Here is a 19409-nt window from a genome sequence, read left to right as displayed (position 1 = left end):
GCGTTTATTCATATTGTCAAGTGTGTGGCTCAAAGAAAAACCATGAAGCTCAGGTAACTCTCCTAGTCATGTAAGGTGGGTGTGGTGGATAGAAAACAGACAACAAATAATGACTCACTGCTCTGTAATATCGTGCCAGTTTTACAATGAGGGATCAGGTTACTCAGCTAAGAAGTGCTAGAGTCAGGATTGCAATCAGGGCGGAAATTGTTATTATATGTTCTTTATCTTGAGGATATTGTCCCTCTGCTAAATTTGTTGCCATTTTTCATCTGGAGTGAGGGACAACTTACAAATTATTTTATTTAAAAATTAAAAAATTAAAAAGGTACTGTAAAAAGTTTCCTGAGCAAAGAATTCAGGGCATTGTCATCTGAGGGCGAGTTTGGGAGAACCTGCATCTTACCCCTCCTGGTAGGATTCTGATCCCCATTCCATGTCTTTTCTCCCACTTATTCTTCCCTCTATCCAACTCTGAAAAATATCTGATGCTAGTAATTTGTCTATATCCACATCATTCTTTCCTTCCTCATAATAATATCTGTGTTTTAGCCCTGTCTTTAATGAAGAATAAAAGGCTTTGCATCTTCCAAAAAAATTCCAGGTGACATTGGAATCGGTAGAGTGACTCCTTTGCTGAGTTTGAGGCCTTCCATTACTCTTAATATTATGCTGTGTGATAATTATAATCCTCTACATGAATTAATCTTTATACCATAAAATAACTTCATAAATATATTTCATCATCAAAAAGTTTTTGGAATATTATATTATTCTGACATCAAAATACTAATGCATGGGAGAAGATAATTTATTTAAATTTAAAAAATTACAAATTGATATGCTTTAAATCCAGGATCTATTCCTGGATCTTCATTCATTCAACATTAATTGTGCAAACATGCATTGAGTATCCACCACGTCCAAAGCCCTGGGGATTTATACCAAGTAAGACATGCTTTTTGCACTTACAGCGCTCCAAATCCAGAGATCCAGAGAGAGATACCATCATGTAAATATGATTATTAGGTGATGTTTAAGGACAGTATTGTATGTATTATAAAAATAATATACAAAGTATACAAAGACTCTTTTTTTTTTTCTTTTTACATTTAGGCTTCCAAGACATTGTATTTTGTCTGGGAAATTGTCAGTAAAGCTTTATCAGCAAATATCAGAGATTTTAGAGCTCGAATATTTTAGGAAGCCAGAATCAACCATTCCTCCAATTTCCAATAGATTTTATTAAAGATTTTATGTTTTTAATGTTAGACAGAACTAAAAAGATTTTTCAGGAAAGACTGTTTTCCTCCATTAGATGTGAGTGAAAGAGATAGAGACATTGACATTATCATCCAGACAATATCAAAGACTAAAACCTCGAGGAACAATCCCTATATGAGGATCTATATAAGTAGTTTTTATTCCGTCTTTAGTAGGCAACCAATGAATTAAAGCTCGTCACTTTTTTTTTTGAACATATAGCCATTCTGGTCCTTAGCATTTTGCTAAAATAGCTCAGGAAAATCTGCTGTTTGATTTTTCTGGGATTCAAAGGTTTGCTTTGACAATTTCTGTACTAAAAAAAAATGCTCTATACTAAGAATTTCAAGTTGAACTTAATATTTTGATTATATCTCTAATCACTGAAAGATCATTTAAATGCACTGATGGTCACAGAATCAATATATCCTAGAAATATCAAGAGCACCTAATTCATAGAACTTTACATGCATCTCTGTACATATGAAAATGAACTTCAAAAACATATCATTCAATCTCTTCATTTTTCAGATCACAGAACTGAACCCTAATGAATCGGCATGGATTGCCACGGACACTGGTGACGAATCTAGAAATATCACTCATTGTGTTCCTATTCAGCATTCTTTTCACAGCAAGCACTGTTTCGTTTGTAGCTTGTCAAGGGTAATTTTGAATTATTTGCTTATGTTTTAAATTTCTGGATTCATTGTCGGAGTCTAAAATAATGGGTGAAATAAAAGCCTAACCAAATCTTCCATAATAAAGCGACCGAATTTATTTTGAAATGCCATTCAGCAAAGCCAAGTTTCAAAGAGGATTCAATACTATCACATTCCAAGATATTTTTAGATGAGAAGAAAATAGAATCCTGGAAACTTGAATCTTCTTATTAAACAACTTGATATTAGTCTCCTAAGAAACCAATTTAGATGGTTAAGTTCATTCTCCAAGGACAAATTAAGAGTGCTAGTTTTGTCTTTCCTCATGACTTTTAGAATTATCTTTTCCCTCTACTTACCCCTCAAAATATTAGATTGAAAACTCTGCTTTTTACTGGAAAATTTTTGAAGAGAAAATAAAAATAAAAACATGAGATTTCTAGACCCTGGAAACAAATCGTAAAGAGACAACTTTATGTCAGTCTTATTTCCTTAAAATTTTATTATGCAATTTTATAAGAATTTGATTTAATGGTCATTGAAATACATAAATTAGGATATCATTATTTTACCTAAAATGCATTTATTTTATTTATTTTGTTATTAGAGATGTAGCACATGTTTATATCAAAACAGGTCCCATAATCCTACCATCCAGTAAAGGCTTTTCTAATCATTTGGTGTGATTTCTGTCCAGTATTTATTTAAGTGCATCCATCCGTGTATCATATTTCCATCCTTCTCTCTAACAAAGTCTTTACCACCCTCTTTATACAATTTTCATGTATTTTTTTTATCATTTACCTTTTTTTTGAATGTCCTTAAATATCATTCAAATATATGATTTTAATTTTAGCATATTGATCTCTTTGGAGTATCATAATTAAATCAGCCTTATTTTCTTAAACATTCATATTATTTTTTGAGTGCAATTTTGATGTAATAAAAATCAGCCCCTATTAACCGCTTACTATGAGATAAATGTAATGCCAAGTTCTTTATGTATACTACTTTATTAACTCACTGAACTAATTTGTGATATAAGCATTATAAGTCCTGTTTTGCAAAGAAGCTCCAGAGACGTTCGCAAGATAAATAATGGGCCTAATGTCACACTGCCAGTACATGGCAGAATCTGAGTTTTAGACTCTGCAATCAAAAGTCCATGCTATTAACCATGCTGGAATGCATAGATATTCTTTCAAATTCTTTCAAGTCCTCTACCTATTTTTTAACTGATATGACCAGTCTTTTGCTTACTTACTTAAGCCATATATAGAACAGGTCTTTTTCTCTTTGTTTTATACTAAATTCAGAAGTCATTGATTAGACTTCTAATTTGTCAATATCTTGATAATTATCATTAGTACGGTTTAATATCAGCGATGTCAGATGGCCCGCTACCCCCCACCCCCGCCCCTCACCCAACCACTGCTTTTACAAAAATAACTTTGGCTGTTTTCACCCGGTTAAATAAACTTGAGGCTCATTTTGTTAAATATCAAGTCATTTCCAGTGTAAATTACATCAGCCCTGGTAGTTAAATTGAGAACAATGAGCATTTTTATTTATTCAATCAGCCAACAGTGAACCATGCAGACAAAAATCCCAGCTATTACAGAGCTTATATTTTTGATGGGAGATACTGAAAAAAACTCAGTAAATAAACAAAATACATGGTTTGTCAGGAGGTAATAAGTGTTATGGAGAAGAGCAAGGCAGGACAGTAGACCGGGAGAACAGCTAACGGGGTGTAGCTTCTAGAACGCTGCATTTTCATTTTTTACATATCTTTCGACTCATGGATTTTTAAATAATTTTGGACATTATATTCCTAGATGTTTTTATTGCTATTAAAATGCTCTGTCACATTATCATAACTGATCTAAAATAAATTCATTTCTTTAAAATATTTTATTGCTGGCTATCCAATTAATTGCTCTTATCTAACTATGGTTTCGTTTATTCTCTGGGTGTTCAAGCTATTGCATTATGTCATCTAGAGATAATGAATATTTATACTTCTCTGCCGTAATGAGTATATTTATTTTGTTTTTTTTCCCTCTAGATTCTAGACTCAAGAAAGGAGCTGGCAAACTTCACTAAACATCAAATTTAGTCTTTAACCTATTTTTGTAAAGAAAAAAAGCTTTATTGGGATTTTAGTGGGTCTCAACCATTGGCTTGAAAACCGTCCATGTCTGCTTAGTGTTGTATCAGCATTGTTGAACAGTTGCAACAGAGACCACATGCGTGCACAGACTTTGCCTACCCCTGCTCTAGAGTTGTCTAGAACTTCAAATGTGCCTTAGAATCCACTTCAGGACTTGTTACGATACAGAGTGCTGCCCCTGTCCACTTCTCCCCTCTTGATTTCTGATTCAGTATGAATCAGGGAAAGCTCACGAATTTATATTTCTAACAAGTTCCCAGAAGATGCCGATACCACTGATTCATAAAACACACCTTGAGAAATGCTGGTCTGAAACTTCTAAGGGAATGTTAAATATTGACACCTGTCAACATTTTTATCTTGTTCCTGATTTCACTGGGAATGTCTCTAGTTGAAACTTTGGAGAATTTGATTCTTGATTTAAGACAGATCTTTTTTTAATGTGGAATGATGTATTATGTTTATTTTACTGAGTGCTAGTTTTTGGTTTGGTTTCTTTTCTTTTTGCCTAGTAAATAAAAAATGGGCATTTAATTTTTATCAATAATTTTTGAGCATTTATCAAAAAATATGAGATTTTATTCATATATTAATATTTTCAAATGGCCAACTATCACTGAATTTCTGAAATAAAACCTGCTTATATATAATGCATCATCCTTTGTAAGCACATTTATATATGTCTGAGTTTGTGTGTATGTGTATGTGAGTGTGCATGTCTGTATGTGTATCTGTATGTTTATTGGCTAAAATGGCCTTAACATTCCCCTAAGCTTAACTAAACTTCAGACAGTTTTCTTCCTGACTATAGGCCCCTGATCTTTCCTCATTTAGAGCATTTATTTTAGAAAATTTGCAATTTTTCTCTATCCCTTTCTCTCCCTTTTCATTGTATTTTATTTTATTATTTGTTTCAAGTATGCAGTACATTGCTTAAACATTTATAAGGTTTATGAAATGATCCCCCTGATTACTCTACTCTATCTGTCCCTTTCTCTTACCAGTTTTACAACCAAGGCATGTCTTTCTCAAGGACCTGCAAGCCATCTCTTTGAAAGGTAATCATGGGAAAATGGTGTCCATTCTCTGCTCTCTGTGGAAAAGCAGGAAACGATCTTTGATAAGCACTAATTAGCAAACAGATAACCTTCTGAATCCACATTGACCTTCATGTTGACCCTGCCTCAAATGTCCTCCAGCACTTCTTCCCATTGCTTAACAACTCTTCTTCCTTTTGCTTCTGTGGAGTGGAGTTCAAGGACTCATCTCCCATTGCAATAGCCTTGAATAAAGTCTCCCTTATCTGTTTAATTCTATCCAGTTCAACTTTTCTTTTATGACATTTTATACACACACACACACACACACACACACACACACACACACACAAATGTATATATGTTCATATATATGGTTTTGACTTTTTTTCCACTTTAGTATTTATTCATTTAATTGCATTGGTAAGAATTCCCTAATGCCATTTTTTATGGTATTGTTCTCAAGTTAAAATATTAGGTCTCTCTCATCCTCATCATATGAATTGAAAAATTTTAAATTTTGTATAGTTTTCTGATCTATGTTATATAATATAGAAATTATATTTTCTTTTAAGAGTAATTTTATCAGCAAATGCATCTATGTCCAGATTCTCAATTAAAAGCAATTCTTTGTAATAACAACAACAAAATGAGTCTATGGTTATAGATCTCTTCATTTTGTTCTTATCACTGATATGCGTCAATTTTGAACATTTTAAATTTCCCCAGAGACTAATGTATTTTACTTAGAATGGTAATTATTATTTGCTAACCTAAGAAATGCCAATGACTTAAAAAACTTTTTTTTAAATTTTCTTCCAAATGTTGCATATAAGTATTTCTTCTCAACCTTACTGGACTTGTCACAAGTTTATCTACTTGATTGTATGTGTTTATTAGCTCCATCCTCAAACTAGTACTTACTTTTCCTAATACATTATTTTTTTCACATCTGTTTTCTCTCTTCATTTTCCTAATTTTTAATTTATTTTTTGCAAGGCTTTTTTGAATTGTCAGCATTTGAGTACATTTGTTAAGAGATAAGATTTATTTGGCTTTCACTGTGATACCAGCTATAACCCAGAGATTTACAAGATATGTTTTTAATCAACTCACACTAAGAATGCTATTTTCACTTTATATTAAATCTCCAAAATCCAGCCTTTTTTTAAAATACCAGCCTTTTTCTTCAAATGTTGCTATTATTTATAGAATTATTACTATAACCTTATGCATTTAATGAAAACTATATACTTTGTCTTTTCAATATACAACCTATGTTTTGTACCATTTTAAAGTAATTTTATACTGAACAATTCATGTTTAAACATCTTGTGTGCTAAAATGCATTAATTCCACAAGAATTGCCTGGATTTTTACACTTTAGAATATTTCACCTAAAGGTGAAATAGATGTGGTTAATACCTAAGAAATAATTTGCTTGTTTCAGCCAATGTTCGAAAGAGTATACTTGCTAATAAACAATGCCAGAAACTGGGAGAAATATTGTTTCCCTTCTTTCTTCTCCATTGTTTTTTACTTCAATGTAACAGTTACTAAAGTTATTTTTGTTATTCGTCTTTAACTTTAACCCGTTTCCCATTTGCCCCAAGAATATTTGCCAGTAGATCTTGTGGCTACAGTGTTTACCCTGAGATAACTTGGGGATTACAGTCCTAATCTTACCTAAAGTTGGCCGCAAAATATCTTGCTGTTATTATTATTTTCACGTCACTCTAATGTATCGATAGTCTTTGGAAACAAATGCCATTATTATACCTATAACATTGTTTTTAGTAGTAGTATTTCCATTTACAAAATATAATAGTTCTCATCTGCTGAAAATGTCAAATCCTAGAAAATGTAGCATTCCTACAGGTGATGTTAACATTGTTCTGGAATGAATCTGATTTATGTAAACATTTCTGTTACATTTGGAAGTAACTCCAAGAAGAGTTTTTATATTTTATTTTCACATTGAAAACTAGTTTGATTTGCTTCAGCCTCAAAGAGCACGTTTTTATTTATTTATTTACTTACTGACTTATTTATTTAAGTTAGTTTCAAGTATACAGTACATTGGTTAGACAACTATACAGTTCATAAAATGATCCCTCCAATTGAAGAACATGTTTTTTTGTAAAATTAAATTAATGCTAGCAGCAAGCTGCATGATTTTTTTTTCTAAATTGGGAATGGGTTAGGCTACCAAGAAAAGTAGAGACAATAAGAAAATGAATGTCTTCCTTAATGAGAGTGGGTAAATTTGTGGGAAACTTTCATTATGAAGTCTATTTTCTGTGCCCCATTTGAAGCTAATAGCCATGTTCTATCACTGAACGAATAGGCTTAGTTTGGGGCATGAGTACTTCTGTTTGGGGTTCAACTGCACTTATGCCCTATTCATAATGGATCTGGAATGGTACTGGAATCCCAGTACCAATATGTAACAATTGACTCCTCATCATTTGCTTAATTCATATTATTTAGTTTAGAAAAATGTGTGTTTCGTATGTCATTATCTTATGATGCTCCCAAATCAGGATTCTCCAGAGAAACAGAACCAATAGGATGTGTGCAAAAGCACACATGCACACACATTTATTATAAGAAATTGGCTCACACAATTATTATAAGAAATTGACCGATAAGTCCTAAGATTTGCAGTCAGCAAGCCGGAGCCCCAGGAGAGCTGAGGCGTAGTTCGAGTCCAAAGCCAGTGGGAATCTGAAAGCTGGGAAAGACCTGTGTTCCAGCTCAACAGTCAGACAGAAGGAATTACTCAATGTTTTTGTTCTGTTCAGATTTTCAATTGACTGGGTGAGGCCCACCCACATTAGGGAAGGCAATTTGCTTTACTCATTCTATTGATTCCAATGTTAATCTTATCCAGAAACACCCTCACAAACACACCCAGAAGAATGTTTGAGCAAATGTCTAGGCACCATGCAGCCCAATCAAGTTGACACATAAAATTACCCACCACGGAGTGTTTCTACTGTAACCTTACAGAGACACATTACTTTGGGAAAATGAAGCAACAGCCAAGACAAAAGATAAAATCTGTTCACAACTTCCTGGTCCTGTAAATAGAAAGGAGGATCGGGAAATTATGTGCAGGTCGGACTATAGTTTCTATTAACTCAGGCATTGTCCAATCTTTTCACCTCTGTTTTTCTTAACCTCTCATCCACTCATCTTCTATTTTGTTGATGTGGAAAAGTAGCCAAGCACTTATGTATTTGTCCTACTTAAAATCAAAATATTTTTTCCAGGGATTTTAGTACTCACGATTATGTTATTTTTTTTGAAGACTTAATTTTTATCCACTTTCCCATTTCAACAAAACATCAATTAATTACTTTTAATATTCCACACATCCCAGTCTCTTCTTGGGAAATGGTATTCAAAAAACTATATACTGGTGATTGAACACAGTAGCAATATTTATTTAGTGTTTTGACATCAGTGAGTGTGAGGATAGGGAGAGATTCATTCTTAATTCATGGCAAACCATCTTAAAAATCTACATCATCTATCTCTACCACTATCAATACCCATGTGAAATTCAATTGCTTCTTGTAAAATACACTGTCTTCCTCATTTCTGGACTCCAGCTACACAGACCCTCTCTGGACAAGCCCCTCTATCTTCCCTCTGCCTTTGACATAGCTTATAGGAGACAGCATGTGACCCCTAGTGCTGGCCAATCAGCTACCTCCATGCTAGTGAAATCTCTTGCTGACCAATCAGAGCACATTGTGGAAGAGGTGGGGCATATAAGATTGTAAGAGCCACTCAGGAGGGGCAGAGCACAAAAGGAGGTCATTGAGAGGAAGTGGCCACTGGTTGACCCTTGAGCTAGACCTGGACAATCAGAGGCTCTTCACTCCCCTGCCCCTGTCCTTTGAATGTATGTTCCACCCACCATTCTCACATTAGGAACTCAAGGACATAGTCTTTAAGAGAGTAAGGTGTCCTTGAGTCCATCTAAAGTGAACATGTGACTAAACCCAGTTGAGGCCTCTATAAAACTTTTAAGATGCTGGTGATAAGTCTGGAGATCCACTAGTCTTTCAGCTGCCAAGATAAGCCTTGTATGTAAGTTCCCTTGCTTACTACACCTGCCACCTGCCAATCTGGAATGTGCCGCCTCTTTTTGTGGTCTCTCATTGCCCTTGCAAATTAACACTTCTATAACCATCTCACTATTGACTGAGATTAAAGCCAACACACAGAAGAGGGCAGAACAGAAAAGAATCACAGAGAAGCAGCACTGGAATTTGAATGTATGCGTGGAGTCTACCCTGAGATTATCAAAATCTGTGAAGCATCTGAAAATTTACCACTTCTTGCAAGTCAACAGTTAGCCTACCATGGTTTCATGAATTCTGACGGAAGACATGAGATTCCCAAGTAACAAAGGATGATTTAGTTCTTAAAACAATAGTGGCAGCCAGAGTATCAGTATGAGCCCTGGTTCCCTGGGCCCTGAAATCCCACAGGATGATGTGAAGAGGGCCAGGTGATACCTGCTCTCATAGTGAGTTGTGTTATAGGAGAGGAACCCTGAGCTTAGTGACATGAACTTAGGAATCTTTATAATGTGCCGTAAGCATACTTGCTCTTTGCTCATGAAGGACACAGTATTTTTTTACTATAGTTTTTTTATAAATAAGCCTGCTGTTGACTTCAGAAAAAGATGATATCTCTGTCTTCTAAGGCTATTCATCCACTAAATATCCTCGAAATGATAAAATGGAAGAAGAACAGGCATTGGCTCTGCTCACAAAATGTACAGAAACACAGAAGATTCGTCAAGAATTGTCTTCCAATGTTGGATCGGAGACCACCTAGGAAGACCAGGTGCTGTAGGCATAAAAAATAAGGGTTGTAATCTGACAAGGTAGGTCCTTGCAATCTGTGAGATCAACCAAGAGTTGCTTTGCCTAAAAAAAAATATAAAAAGTTCCACTATTGCTTAGGTCAATTTAGTTGGTATTTTCTGTTATAGGCTAGTTTCTAAAATCATCTTTACTATTCCATAGGAGCAGGGAACATAAAGAAATGCCAAGAGGATGGAAATACTCTTGAGTGCCTACCCCAAATACATTGGATGTGTTGTACGAATGAGACCTCGATATCTTAACTCTAAGAGTGGAAGGAAAACATGTTCTGGTCCTGCAGAGATACGCAGGAACTTGTCCACCAATATTACATTGACTGCTGGCTAAAACTCAGCATTTCTCTTCTCGAATCAGATCCTGGGCTAATATGTGAGAAGAGCATGAAGAAAGAAATATAAAGGGGGTTGATTTCCTTCACTACGCCAGGTGTCTCTGTAATTTTCAGAGCTTGAGGGGCAGAGATGGAAATAAATAAATCATAAAAGAACAAGGTGGATGCTGTGTTTTTGATTTAATTATTAAAATGGGTGTTTGTGCCCCAAAGTGTCTATAATCAGTAGTGGGTAAGTATATCCATATGTGTGTGTGTGTGTGTGTGTGTGTGTGTGTGTGTGTGTGTGTACACACACATCCTTTTCAAACTGTTTTTACTCAGAGTTGGACCACCTATATTTTCCATAGGAAATTAATGAAAGCTTTAAATAATACAATTCCTGTATAAAAGTTAAGTTGCTACACAGGTAGTCAAGGAATTATAGCCATGAATCAAGATCAAATTATTATCTTGGAAAATATTTTATAAAAATTTTAGCTACCGTATTCAAAATAGTTCTATTTTTTTTCTTGGTTAAAAAAAAAGGACCTTATGGGTTTCATTACAGAAAAAGAGTTACTTACTTCTAATGAATAAAAACTGTTAAATATAATGAACATGTCAATTTTTAATAATGTTCACACCTAAGTTTAATGAAAAAAATATGGAAATTTGAATAACAAAGAGCTAGACATATAAGTGTGTGATAATTTACATTCCTCTAGTAAGGAGAAAAGCTTGGCTAGATTAAAAAAAAAAACATGAAATAGGGAAAATAAAAGTATATCCAGGCTATATTTTTTCAGTTGATGAGAAATGCCAAATACTTCTAAGTTAAAGCCAAATAGAGGAAAAATCACATTAAGCTTATTTGTCTCAATTCACATAACTAACACTTAAAAAAAAAAAAAAGCAACCGACACTCTTTAGTTCCCTCCAGTGAAAAAAACAACCAAATTCCTGTTCTCATGGAACTTATATTCTGTAGAAATATCCAGCTATTCAAATCCAAACTGTCAATCAAAGTTATTCTTTTGATATATTCACTTAAAAAAATGATCTCAGTGACTCGGTATGTCAAGCATGGTGCCAATAACTTGAAACATGAGATATTAATTTCCTTGATTTTTTTAACTATCTGATTTAAAAAAAAAACAGCTGAAAACATAAGCACTCAATTCTCTAATGAGTAATTTTAAGTATTCTTTTCTTCTCCCTAAAATTTATAGTCTCTACTTGTCTCCCTAGATTCACACCAAGATGCAGATAAAGAAACTTGCTTTATATATCTTAGCCTTGGAAGTGAGTAAATTACTCTCCTCTGCATTAACCCAGCTGGACTCTTTCTTGTTTAAATTTCCTGCTTCTTATAGCAAAGAGCAACACATAATTTTTGGTAAATCTGGGAAATCTGACAGAGAGCTGAGGCTGAGAATCTCATAAGGGCTCTGCTGTGCTATTAGGGAAGGACAATAGAGGTATACAAGCGGCATGCTTAGGCAGGAGGAAGTAAAGACCACTCTTCAGCTTCTGGAGGTATTCCCAGGTTCCCCATGGGCTTGGAGATAAACCACAGATGTAATTGGGTAGTATCCTTTATCTCTCCAAAGGGGCTGATGAGGGGACCCTGAGCAGAAGTTGTGAGTTGATATTAGGGAAAATGTCTGGACCTCCATAGCCACCTAAGAATGCTTGCTGTACAGAAGCCTATTTGGACTCCAAAGACCATTTCACCTGGCAAAATGTGGAAGTAGAAAGTATCAGAGATGATGTGAGGACCACTGCCAGGACATGAGGAGCTAGATCAGCCGACATCAGAGACCAGAGCCACAACTCTGGTAGTGAACGCAGACAAGAGCTATAGAATCAAACAAATGTCCTCCATCTCCTGAGAGGCAGATAGCCACGCAAGCAGAGAGTGTGGCCCCTATTCTACTTACTGGGTGAGGATCCCACTCAAGTCACATGAAATTACAAGCTGCATCAGAGGAATGGGAAGAGAAAATCTTTGCCATGGAGAGGAAGCACTGAAGTGGGAATTTTGCGCTGGCTTAAGACAGAGAGATTAACTTAATAACACAACTACTCCATCGTATAGGGTTTTCCAGAGTGATATAGAATAAATTGTCTTTAGACATACTTGGAGGCAGAGTGAGGTGGGGTGTTAGACTACAATAGTTCTTTCTCACAAACCATACCTATTCACAACAATATGTACCCATTTTTCTCATGCATGGGTCTGTGGGTCGCCTGGAAAGTTCTGTTTCAGAAGGCTTCATGTTGGTTGTGCTGGTCTGGTTTGGTTCTGCCCCACAGAGACTAAGCAAAGACTACCTGATATGTTTTTCTGATGTCTCTCCTAAGAGGGCATTAAGACAAGCCTAATCACATGTGCACATTTTGTTTTTGTTTGCATCACAACCGCTCACTCTCCATTGGTCAGAGTAGGTCACGTGGCCAAACTCAAAGTCATTAATATGGAAAAGAACTCCACATCAAAGGGAGTGTAGGGAGTGAATAATTGCTAAACAATAATCTGATCTATGATACATAGAAACCATTCAGAATAAAAAGATATTTAAATATTAAATACAATTATTTGTGACCAGTTTATAATGGTTTTATGTATGATACCTTTTTTATACTTTTTACTTTTCTATTATAGTTGGCAAAGAATACTATATTAGTTTCAGCTGTACAAGTGATTAGACATATATACAATTTACAAAGTGATCATCCCAATTAATCTAGCACACTTCTGACACCACATATAGTTATTACAATATTATTGACTATATTCCCTATGCTGTACTTTACATCCTCATGACTATTTTGTAACCACCAATTTGTATTTCACAATCCCTTCTCCTTTTACACCCACTCCCCAAATCTCCCCTCCCATCTGGCAACCATCAGTTTGTTCTCTGTGTCTATGAGCTTGTTGCTATTTTGTTTATTTTGTTCCTTAGATTCCACTTGTAAGTAAAATCATCTGGCATTTGTCTTTCTCTGTCTGACTTACTCAGCACACCCTCTAGGTTCATCCGTGTTGTTGCAGATGGCAAGGTTTCATTCTTTTTTATGGCTGAGTAATATTATATTGTAGATATGTACCACTTTACCCATTCATCCATTGATGGACACACAAGTGGCCTCTATATTTTGGCTATGGTAAATAATGCCACAATGAACATATACATTCACATGTCCCTTCAAAGTAGTATTTTGAGTTTTTTTGGATAAATACCCAGAAGTGGAATTATTGGATCCTTGTCTCTTGTTATAGCCTTTGTTTTAAAGTCTGTTTTGTCTGGTATAAGCATTGCTATCTCACATTTATTTTTCTTTTCCAGTTTCATGAAATACCTTTTACCATCACTTTCCTTTCAGTCTGTGTATGTCTTTTGATTTGAAGTTAGTCTCTTGCAGGTAGCATAAGTAAGGTTTTTTTTTTTTCATAACCATTCAGCCATCCTATATTTGGATTAGAAAATTTAATTCTTTTTCATTTGAAGTATTTGTTGATAGATATGAAGTTATTGTCATTTTATTATTCATATTTTTAGTGCATATTTTTTTCTTCTTCTTGAGAAGGCTCTCCAACACTTCCTGTAATACTGGCTTGGTAGTGATGAGCTCCTTTAGCTTTTTCTTGTCTGGGAAGCTTTTTACCTGTCCTTCAATTCTAAATGATAGCTTTGCTGAGTAGAATAATCTTGTTTGTAGGTCTTTACTTTTCATTACTTTGACTATTTCCTGCAAATCCCTCTGACCTACAAAGTCTTTGTTGACAAATCAGCTGACAGTTTTATGGGAGCTTCCTAACTGCTTTTTTTTTTTTTTTTTTGCTGCTTTTAAGATTTTTCTCTTTGTCCTCAACCTTTGGCATTTTAAATATGATGTGTCTTGGTGTGGGCCTCTTTGGGTTCATCCTGTTTGGGACTCACTGAGCTTCCTGGGCTAGTATGTCTATTTCCTTAACCAGCTAAGGGAAGCTTCCTGTCATTATTTCTTCAAATAGGTTTTCAATACCTTGTTCTCACTCTTCTCCTTCTGGTTCCCCAGATGCAGATGTTGTTACTGATTTGATCCTCTGCTTCATCAACTCTGTTGATTCCCTCTAATCTCAGTTATCGTAGTCTTCATTTCCGACTGTTTTTTTTTTTCATGTTTTCTATTTCCATTTTTATATTTTTGATCTCTTTGTTAAAGTTTTCGCTGAGTTCATCTACTCTTCCCCTAAGTTTTTTGAGCACCCTTATAACTAGTGTTTGGAGCTCTGCATCTGTTATATTGCTTACCTCCATTTTATTTAGTTCTTTTTCTGGAGCTTTGTTCTATTCTTTTATTTGGGACATGGTTCTTTGTTTCCCCATTTTGGCTGCCTCCCTGTTTTTGAGCTCCTAAGTCTCCCAACTTTAGTAGGTGTCCTGTGGGTCCCAGTGGTATAGCCTTTCCACATCACCTGAGCCAGGTACTCAAGATATGTCCCTTGTGTGGGTTGTGTGTGCCCTTCTGTTGTACTTTAGCCTTGGATGCTGTTTGTACATTCATAGGAGGGATTGACCTTCAGATTGATTGTGAAGATTGACCAGTGCAGGACTAATTCTATGAAGCAGAATCACTTTAGCAGGGCTCTGGTGTCTGCCCTGTCTACCCTTTGGTAGTGCTCTGGCTCTTTTCAGCCCAAGGGCCTCCTGGGAGAGGCTCAGCTGAAGGCCAAGTTCAGCCTCAGCCTGTACACTGCCTGGGGTCACTTGGCATGAGCCATGAAGCAGTCTACATAAGGCTGCCACCTGTGCTGGGCTTAGAGGTGCCTTGGAGGCCAAGCCAAAAATGGAGACCAGCTGCTGCTAGTGCCAGGCTTGGGGCTGCTCAGCAAGAGGTATGGGGCACACTGAGGCCAGATGCTGCTTATTTAGTTTTGTGAATCTTTGAGAGATTTTAGGAAAGTCTGCAGCATGAGCCAAAATAAGCCATTTGTATGGATAAAAACTACTTGAGGCAGCTTGGGTGGGCCCATAATTTGTGTAGGCTGGGTCTCAGGGAATCCCCTGGATGGAGTCACCTCTGTTAACCAGGTTGATGGAAACTCAGATATGGCAGCTGCCTGTGTCCACAGATGGGAATGGGGAGGGCTCAGCAAAGGAACCACGTCTTCTGCCAGCGTTTTCGCCTAGGAGAACACTGCCCCTTCAGTCTTACCCTGAAGCCAGATAGCAGTTCCTCCTCATGTGTCCCTGGTGCTCCTCGAGCTAAAGCCCAAGAACTGGTGCTCAGAGCAAGTGATACCATCACTGAGTAAGTCTGCGTGTGGGTCCCTTAAGAGATATGTCTGCAATTCCTGCAGCCCTCCATCTCACTCAGCCACAAATCTCCACTGGTTTTCATAGCCAGAGGTTGTGGGGACTTACCTTCCCAGTACTGGAACCCTGGTCTGGAGAGCTTGAGGTGTGCTGGGGACCCTTCACTCCTCCAGGGGGATCCTCTGCAGCCAAGATATCCCTCCTGATTCTCAACCACCACATGGCTGTGGGACTGGCCTATTTCATGTCTCCACCCCTCCCACCAATCTTGAGCTGGTCTCTTATGTGTGTCCTCAGTTGTAGGACTTCTGTTCAGACAGAACTCGGGTGACTCCCTGATGGTTATTCTGCAGTTTCACTGTAATTTTGATGTCTCCAGAGGAGGCAGCACAGTGTCTACCTTCTACACCATCTTGACTGGGTGATCTCTGTGTCTTATATCCTAATACAAAAATTTACTATGCTTTGCTTTACTTAGTAGTTTGTATGCCTTTATTTTCAGCTTTTTTTTTTGGGGGGGGGGTTGTATTCTGTTGTACACTATAGATTCACTGGATTGTTGTTTTATCTTAAGTAGGAGGAGTATAGCTATCAATGGGTGCTAGGAAAAAGGCTGGTGGAAACACTGGTAGACTGTTAACTACAGCCCTGCTGATGAGTAGCATAATTAAAATTTTTAATTTTAAAGTTAAATCAGTACTTCAAACCTTTACCATGATTGTGATAGTTTTGGAATTATATTACTATACAAAGACTATCAGAAGCGATTTGAAGATTTACTACTTTTTTCTAATGCTCTCCTTAAAACAATAATCAACATTCATTCATATATATACATATATGCATACACACACACACATATATTTGTGAACTTTCTTTTACTTTCCACTTTAAACTATATTTGTGTACTCTTAATGAGATGAATTGGATTGATGAAGACATTCAGGTTAGACCTACTTTCCACCTATACTTCCTTTACCCAGAGCCATGAAGGGACGTTTCACACACACTGTTAGTAAAGCATCTCAGTGAAGCCAGGTGTCTAAAACCTCCAATGAAGGGGTCATTGATATGCAGAGCTCCCATCACATTTACAGTTGCTAGATCAGATCCCAGATGTGATCAGAAAGCAAGGTGAGAAGGACCGATCCCACCTCCCTCTCCATGTGTGCTGGCAGCTGAAGCTTGGATCCAGAATGCTTTAAAGGTAGTTTCTAAAATCAAAGTGTCTTAGGGATATAAAACCTAAAATCTCTAGGTATCAAGTCACATACCAAAATACAAATGTTTTGGGAAGTGGCTTCGTTGTTAGATGTGTGTTTTAAAACAGAAAATGTGGTTAAGACCATGGACTTAGGGTTATTTACACCTGGATTTCCATTCCGCTTTTACCATTCACATAATAGTGTGGTGCTTTATGATTGAGCCTCTTGTCTCTAAATCTGGGACAGCTTAGAACCCCTCTTCAGAGTTGAGATTCCAGCAGATGCACATAAAATATTCCACACAGGTCTTAGCATATTATAAATGCTCAATATATTATAACCTTTGTTGGTAGATGACCATTTCCCCCATTAATTTGGTAATAAATCTCTCTCCAAACTCACTCTGACCCATTAGCATTGTAATTTTTAAAGCAGGCACGTGGGGATTTTGATGGGCAAGGCTTTTGAAAATGTATCATTAAGCATTTTTATGGTATGTTTGAATTGTAACAGAGCCAATTCTTCCCTTGAGTAGAGACAACTTTGCTTTTCCTTTGAAGGTGATTTTCGCATGTGTATTTATTTAAGGTCTACCCTGTCTACAGAGCTCTGTTTCTTTAGTAGAATATGTAACCAAAGTCATGCAGGCTTTTGTTCAGTATACTAAATCCAAGCTGCTAAGGCTACTAACTCATTGTTGTACCTAAACTTTCTGGCAGCTACTTGCACCCCTGATCTGTAAGGCATGACATTGGCCACCTATATTAAACACATAGTTCTTACACCTAACCATTATCTTTTCCCATGTCCCCCAAAAGGAGGAATAGGAAGCAAGGTGAACATGTGTGTTGTCTTTTAAAGAAAATAAGATTGATCTGGTTTAAGGAAAGGTTATCACAAGCGGTGAGTGAGAATTTGTTGTTGCCTACAGCAGTAGTCTCAGAGAGCAGTAAGGACATAAACACTAGATTAACCGAAAGCTTTTTTATTTGGTGATTGTCTTAATCGGCAGACATTCTTAAAGCTTTTGCAATACCTATTTTCATTTTGAAACTTTAAGAGGGTATCTCCAACAGAAGCATTTTTCCAGCATCAAATGTCACTCTTTGGGAAACATTGAATTACTGGACATATTCCCAGAAAATGCTGACGATCGGACTCTTTCCTCAACTACACATCTAGATATGCCTCACTCTTCATGCCTCCATCACTCTTAGCTTCCCTCCTTCGGGCAGACTAGAGTCTCTCACAGTTTTGATCCTTTGTGTTCACTTCTGTTGGAGATGGCACTTTAGAGACAGTCAACACGATGATACTTCAATACCTCTTTACCGTCTAATTCTCCTTCAAGCTTTAGATTCTCTATAAAGTTTTTCCAATCACCCATAATATAGTCTTGTTTGCCTTGGTGCACCCTAAGATAATTCTATGACAGCACCTTTATGGTCTTTCTTTGTCCCTTTCAGCTTTTGGAGGCCAGCCTCATGAGTCTGGATTCCCAGCCCGAAGCTTAGCAGTGAGCTAAATATTAGTATTCACTAAAGAGTACAGGTATCATGAAATAAATTAAGGAAGGAAATTAAGAAGATACTGTAAGTTATAAATACATTTTTTCCTAGTTTAGTCATTGGAGACTAGAGAATAATGACAGGGACTTGAGGCCTCTGATTTAAATTCCTATTTTCCCCCATTTTAGCTAAAAAGCTTAAGTCATTAAACATAAAGTCTGGTTTCTTCACTGTTAAAATCTGATGAATTAAAGCCCCTATGCTCATAGAATTGTTGTATGGATAACATGAGAAAACCCATGGAAGTGGTTTAGTGTCGAAGTTCCCCAAACTGTGTGCCGAGGTACCCCTGAGTACTGTATCAAACTGATAGGAGAGATTTTGAGTTTTCAATGGAAATAGACATCACACAAACTACTGGCTTCATAGTTTCACCATCCGATTCCACTACATTACTCTCAACAGTGTCATATCTTTGTGAAACTGGGTTTTGGTGGTGGTCGTGACTAAAAACAGGTCTTACACAAAAATCACCATGGAACCGGAAATGAGGGCGGCAGTGTCCCAACTCGTTTTATGTTTTGAAAAATTGTTCGAGGCCCAATATTTACACACGACCCTTTAGTAAATACCTGCGGATATTTTAGAATAAAATAAAAATATTATTTTTGTTCAATATTTGTGTATCATTTTGTTCAAATCGCTGCTAAGTTGTTATAATATAGTTGTTTAGATGTTTAGGCTCAACCATTTAATAAATGGAAGTGTTAGGTACTGGCTCTGGCGTAGATGTGCCATGAAAAACTGACTGAAGGACTCCATGAACTGAGAAAGTGTGTGGCCTAGTGGCTGTTGTGAATAGTAGTGTTTTGTAGTGACCATATATTGACATATTAGTGTTCTGTACTTTCTTTTTTTTTTCTTTTCTTTTATTCCCTTTCCAAAAATGCACCCCAGTATCTGAGGTTCTGTTACTCCAGGGAAACTACATGGCAAAGAAGAAAGCTTTATACACAGAACTTTCCTGCCTGGTTT

This window comes from Rousettus aegyptiacus, unplaced genomic scaffold (assembly GCF_014176215.1).
Source record: "Rousettus aegyptiacus isolate mRouAeg1 unplaced genomic scaffold, mRouAeg1.p scaffold_m13_p_2, whole genome shotgun sequence".
NCBI lineage: Eukaryota > Metazoa > Chordata > Mammalia > Chiroptera > Pteropodidae > Rousettus > Rousettus aegyptiacus.
This window is presented reverse-complemented; position numbering follows the sequence as displayed.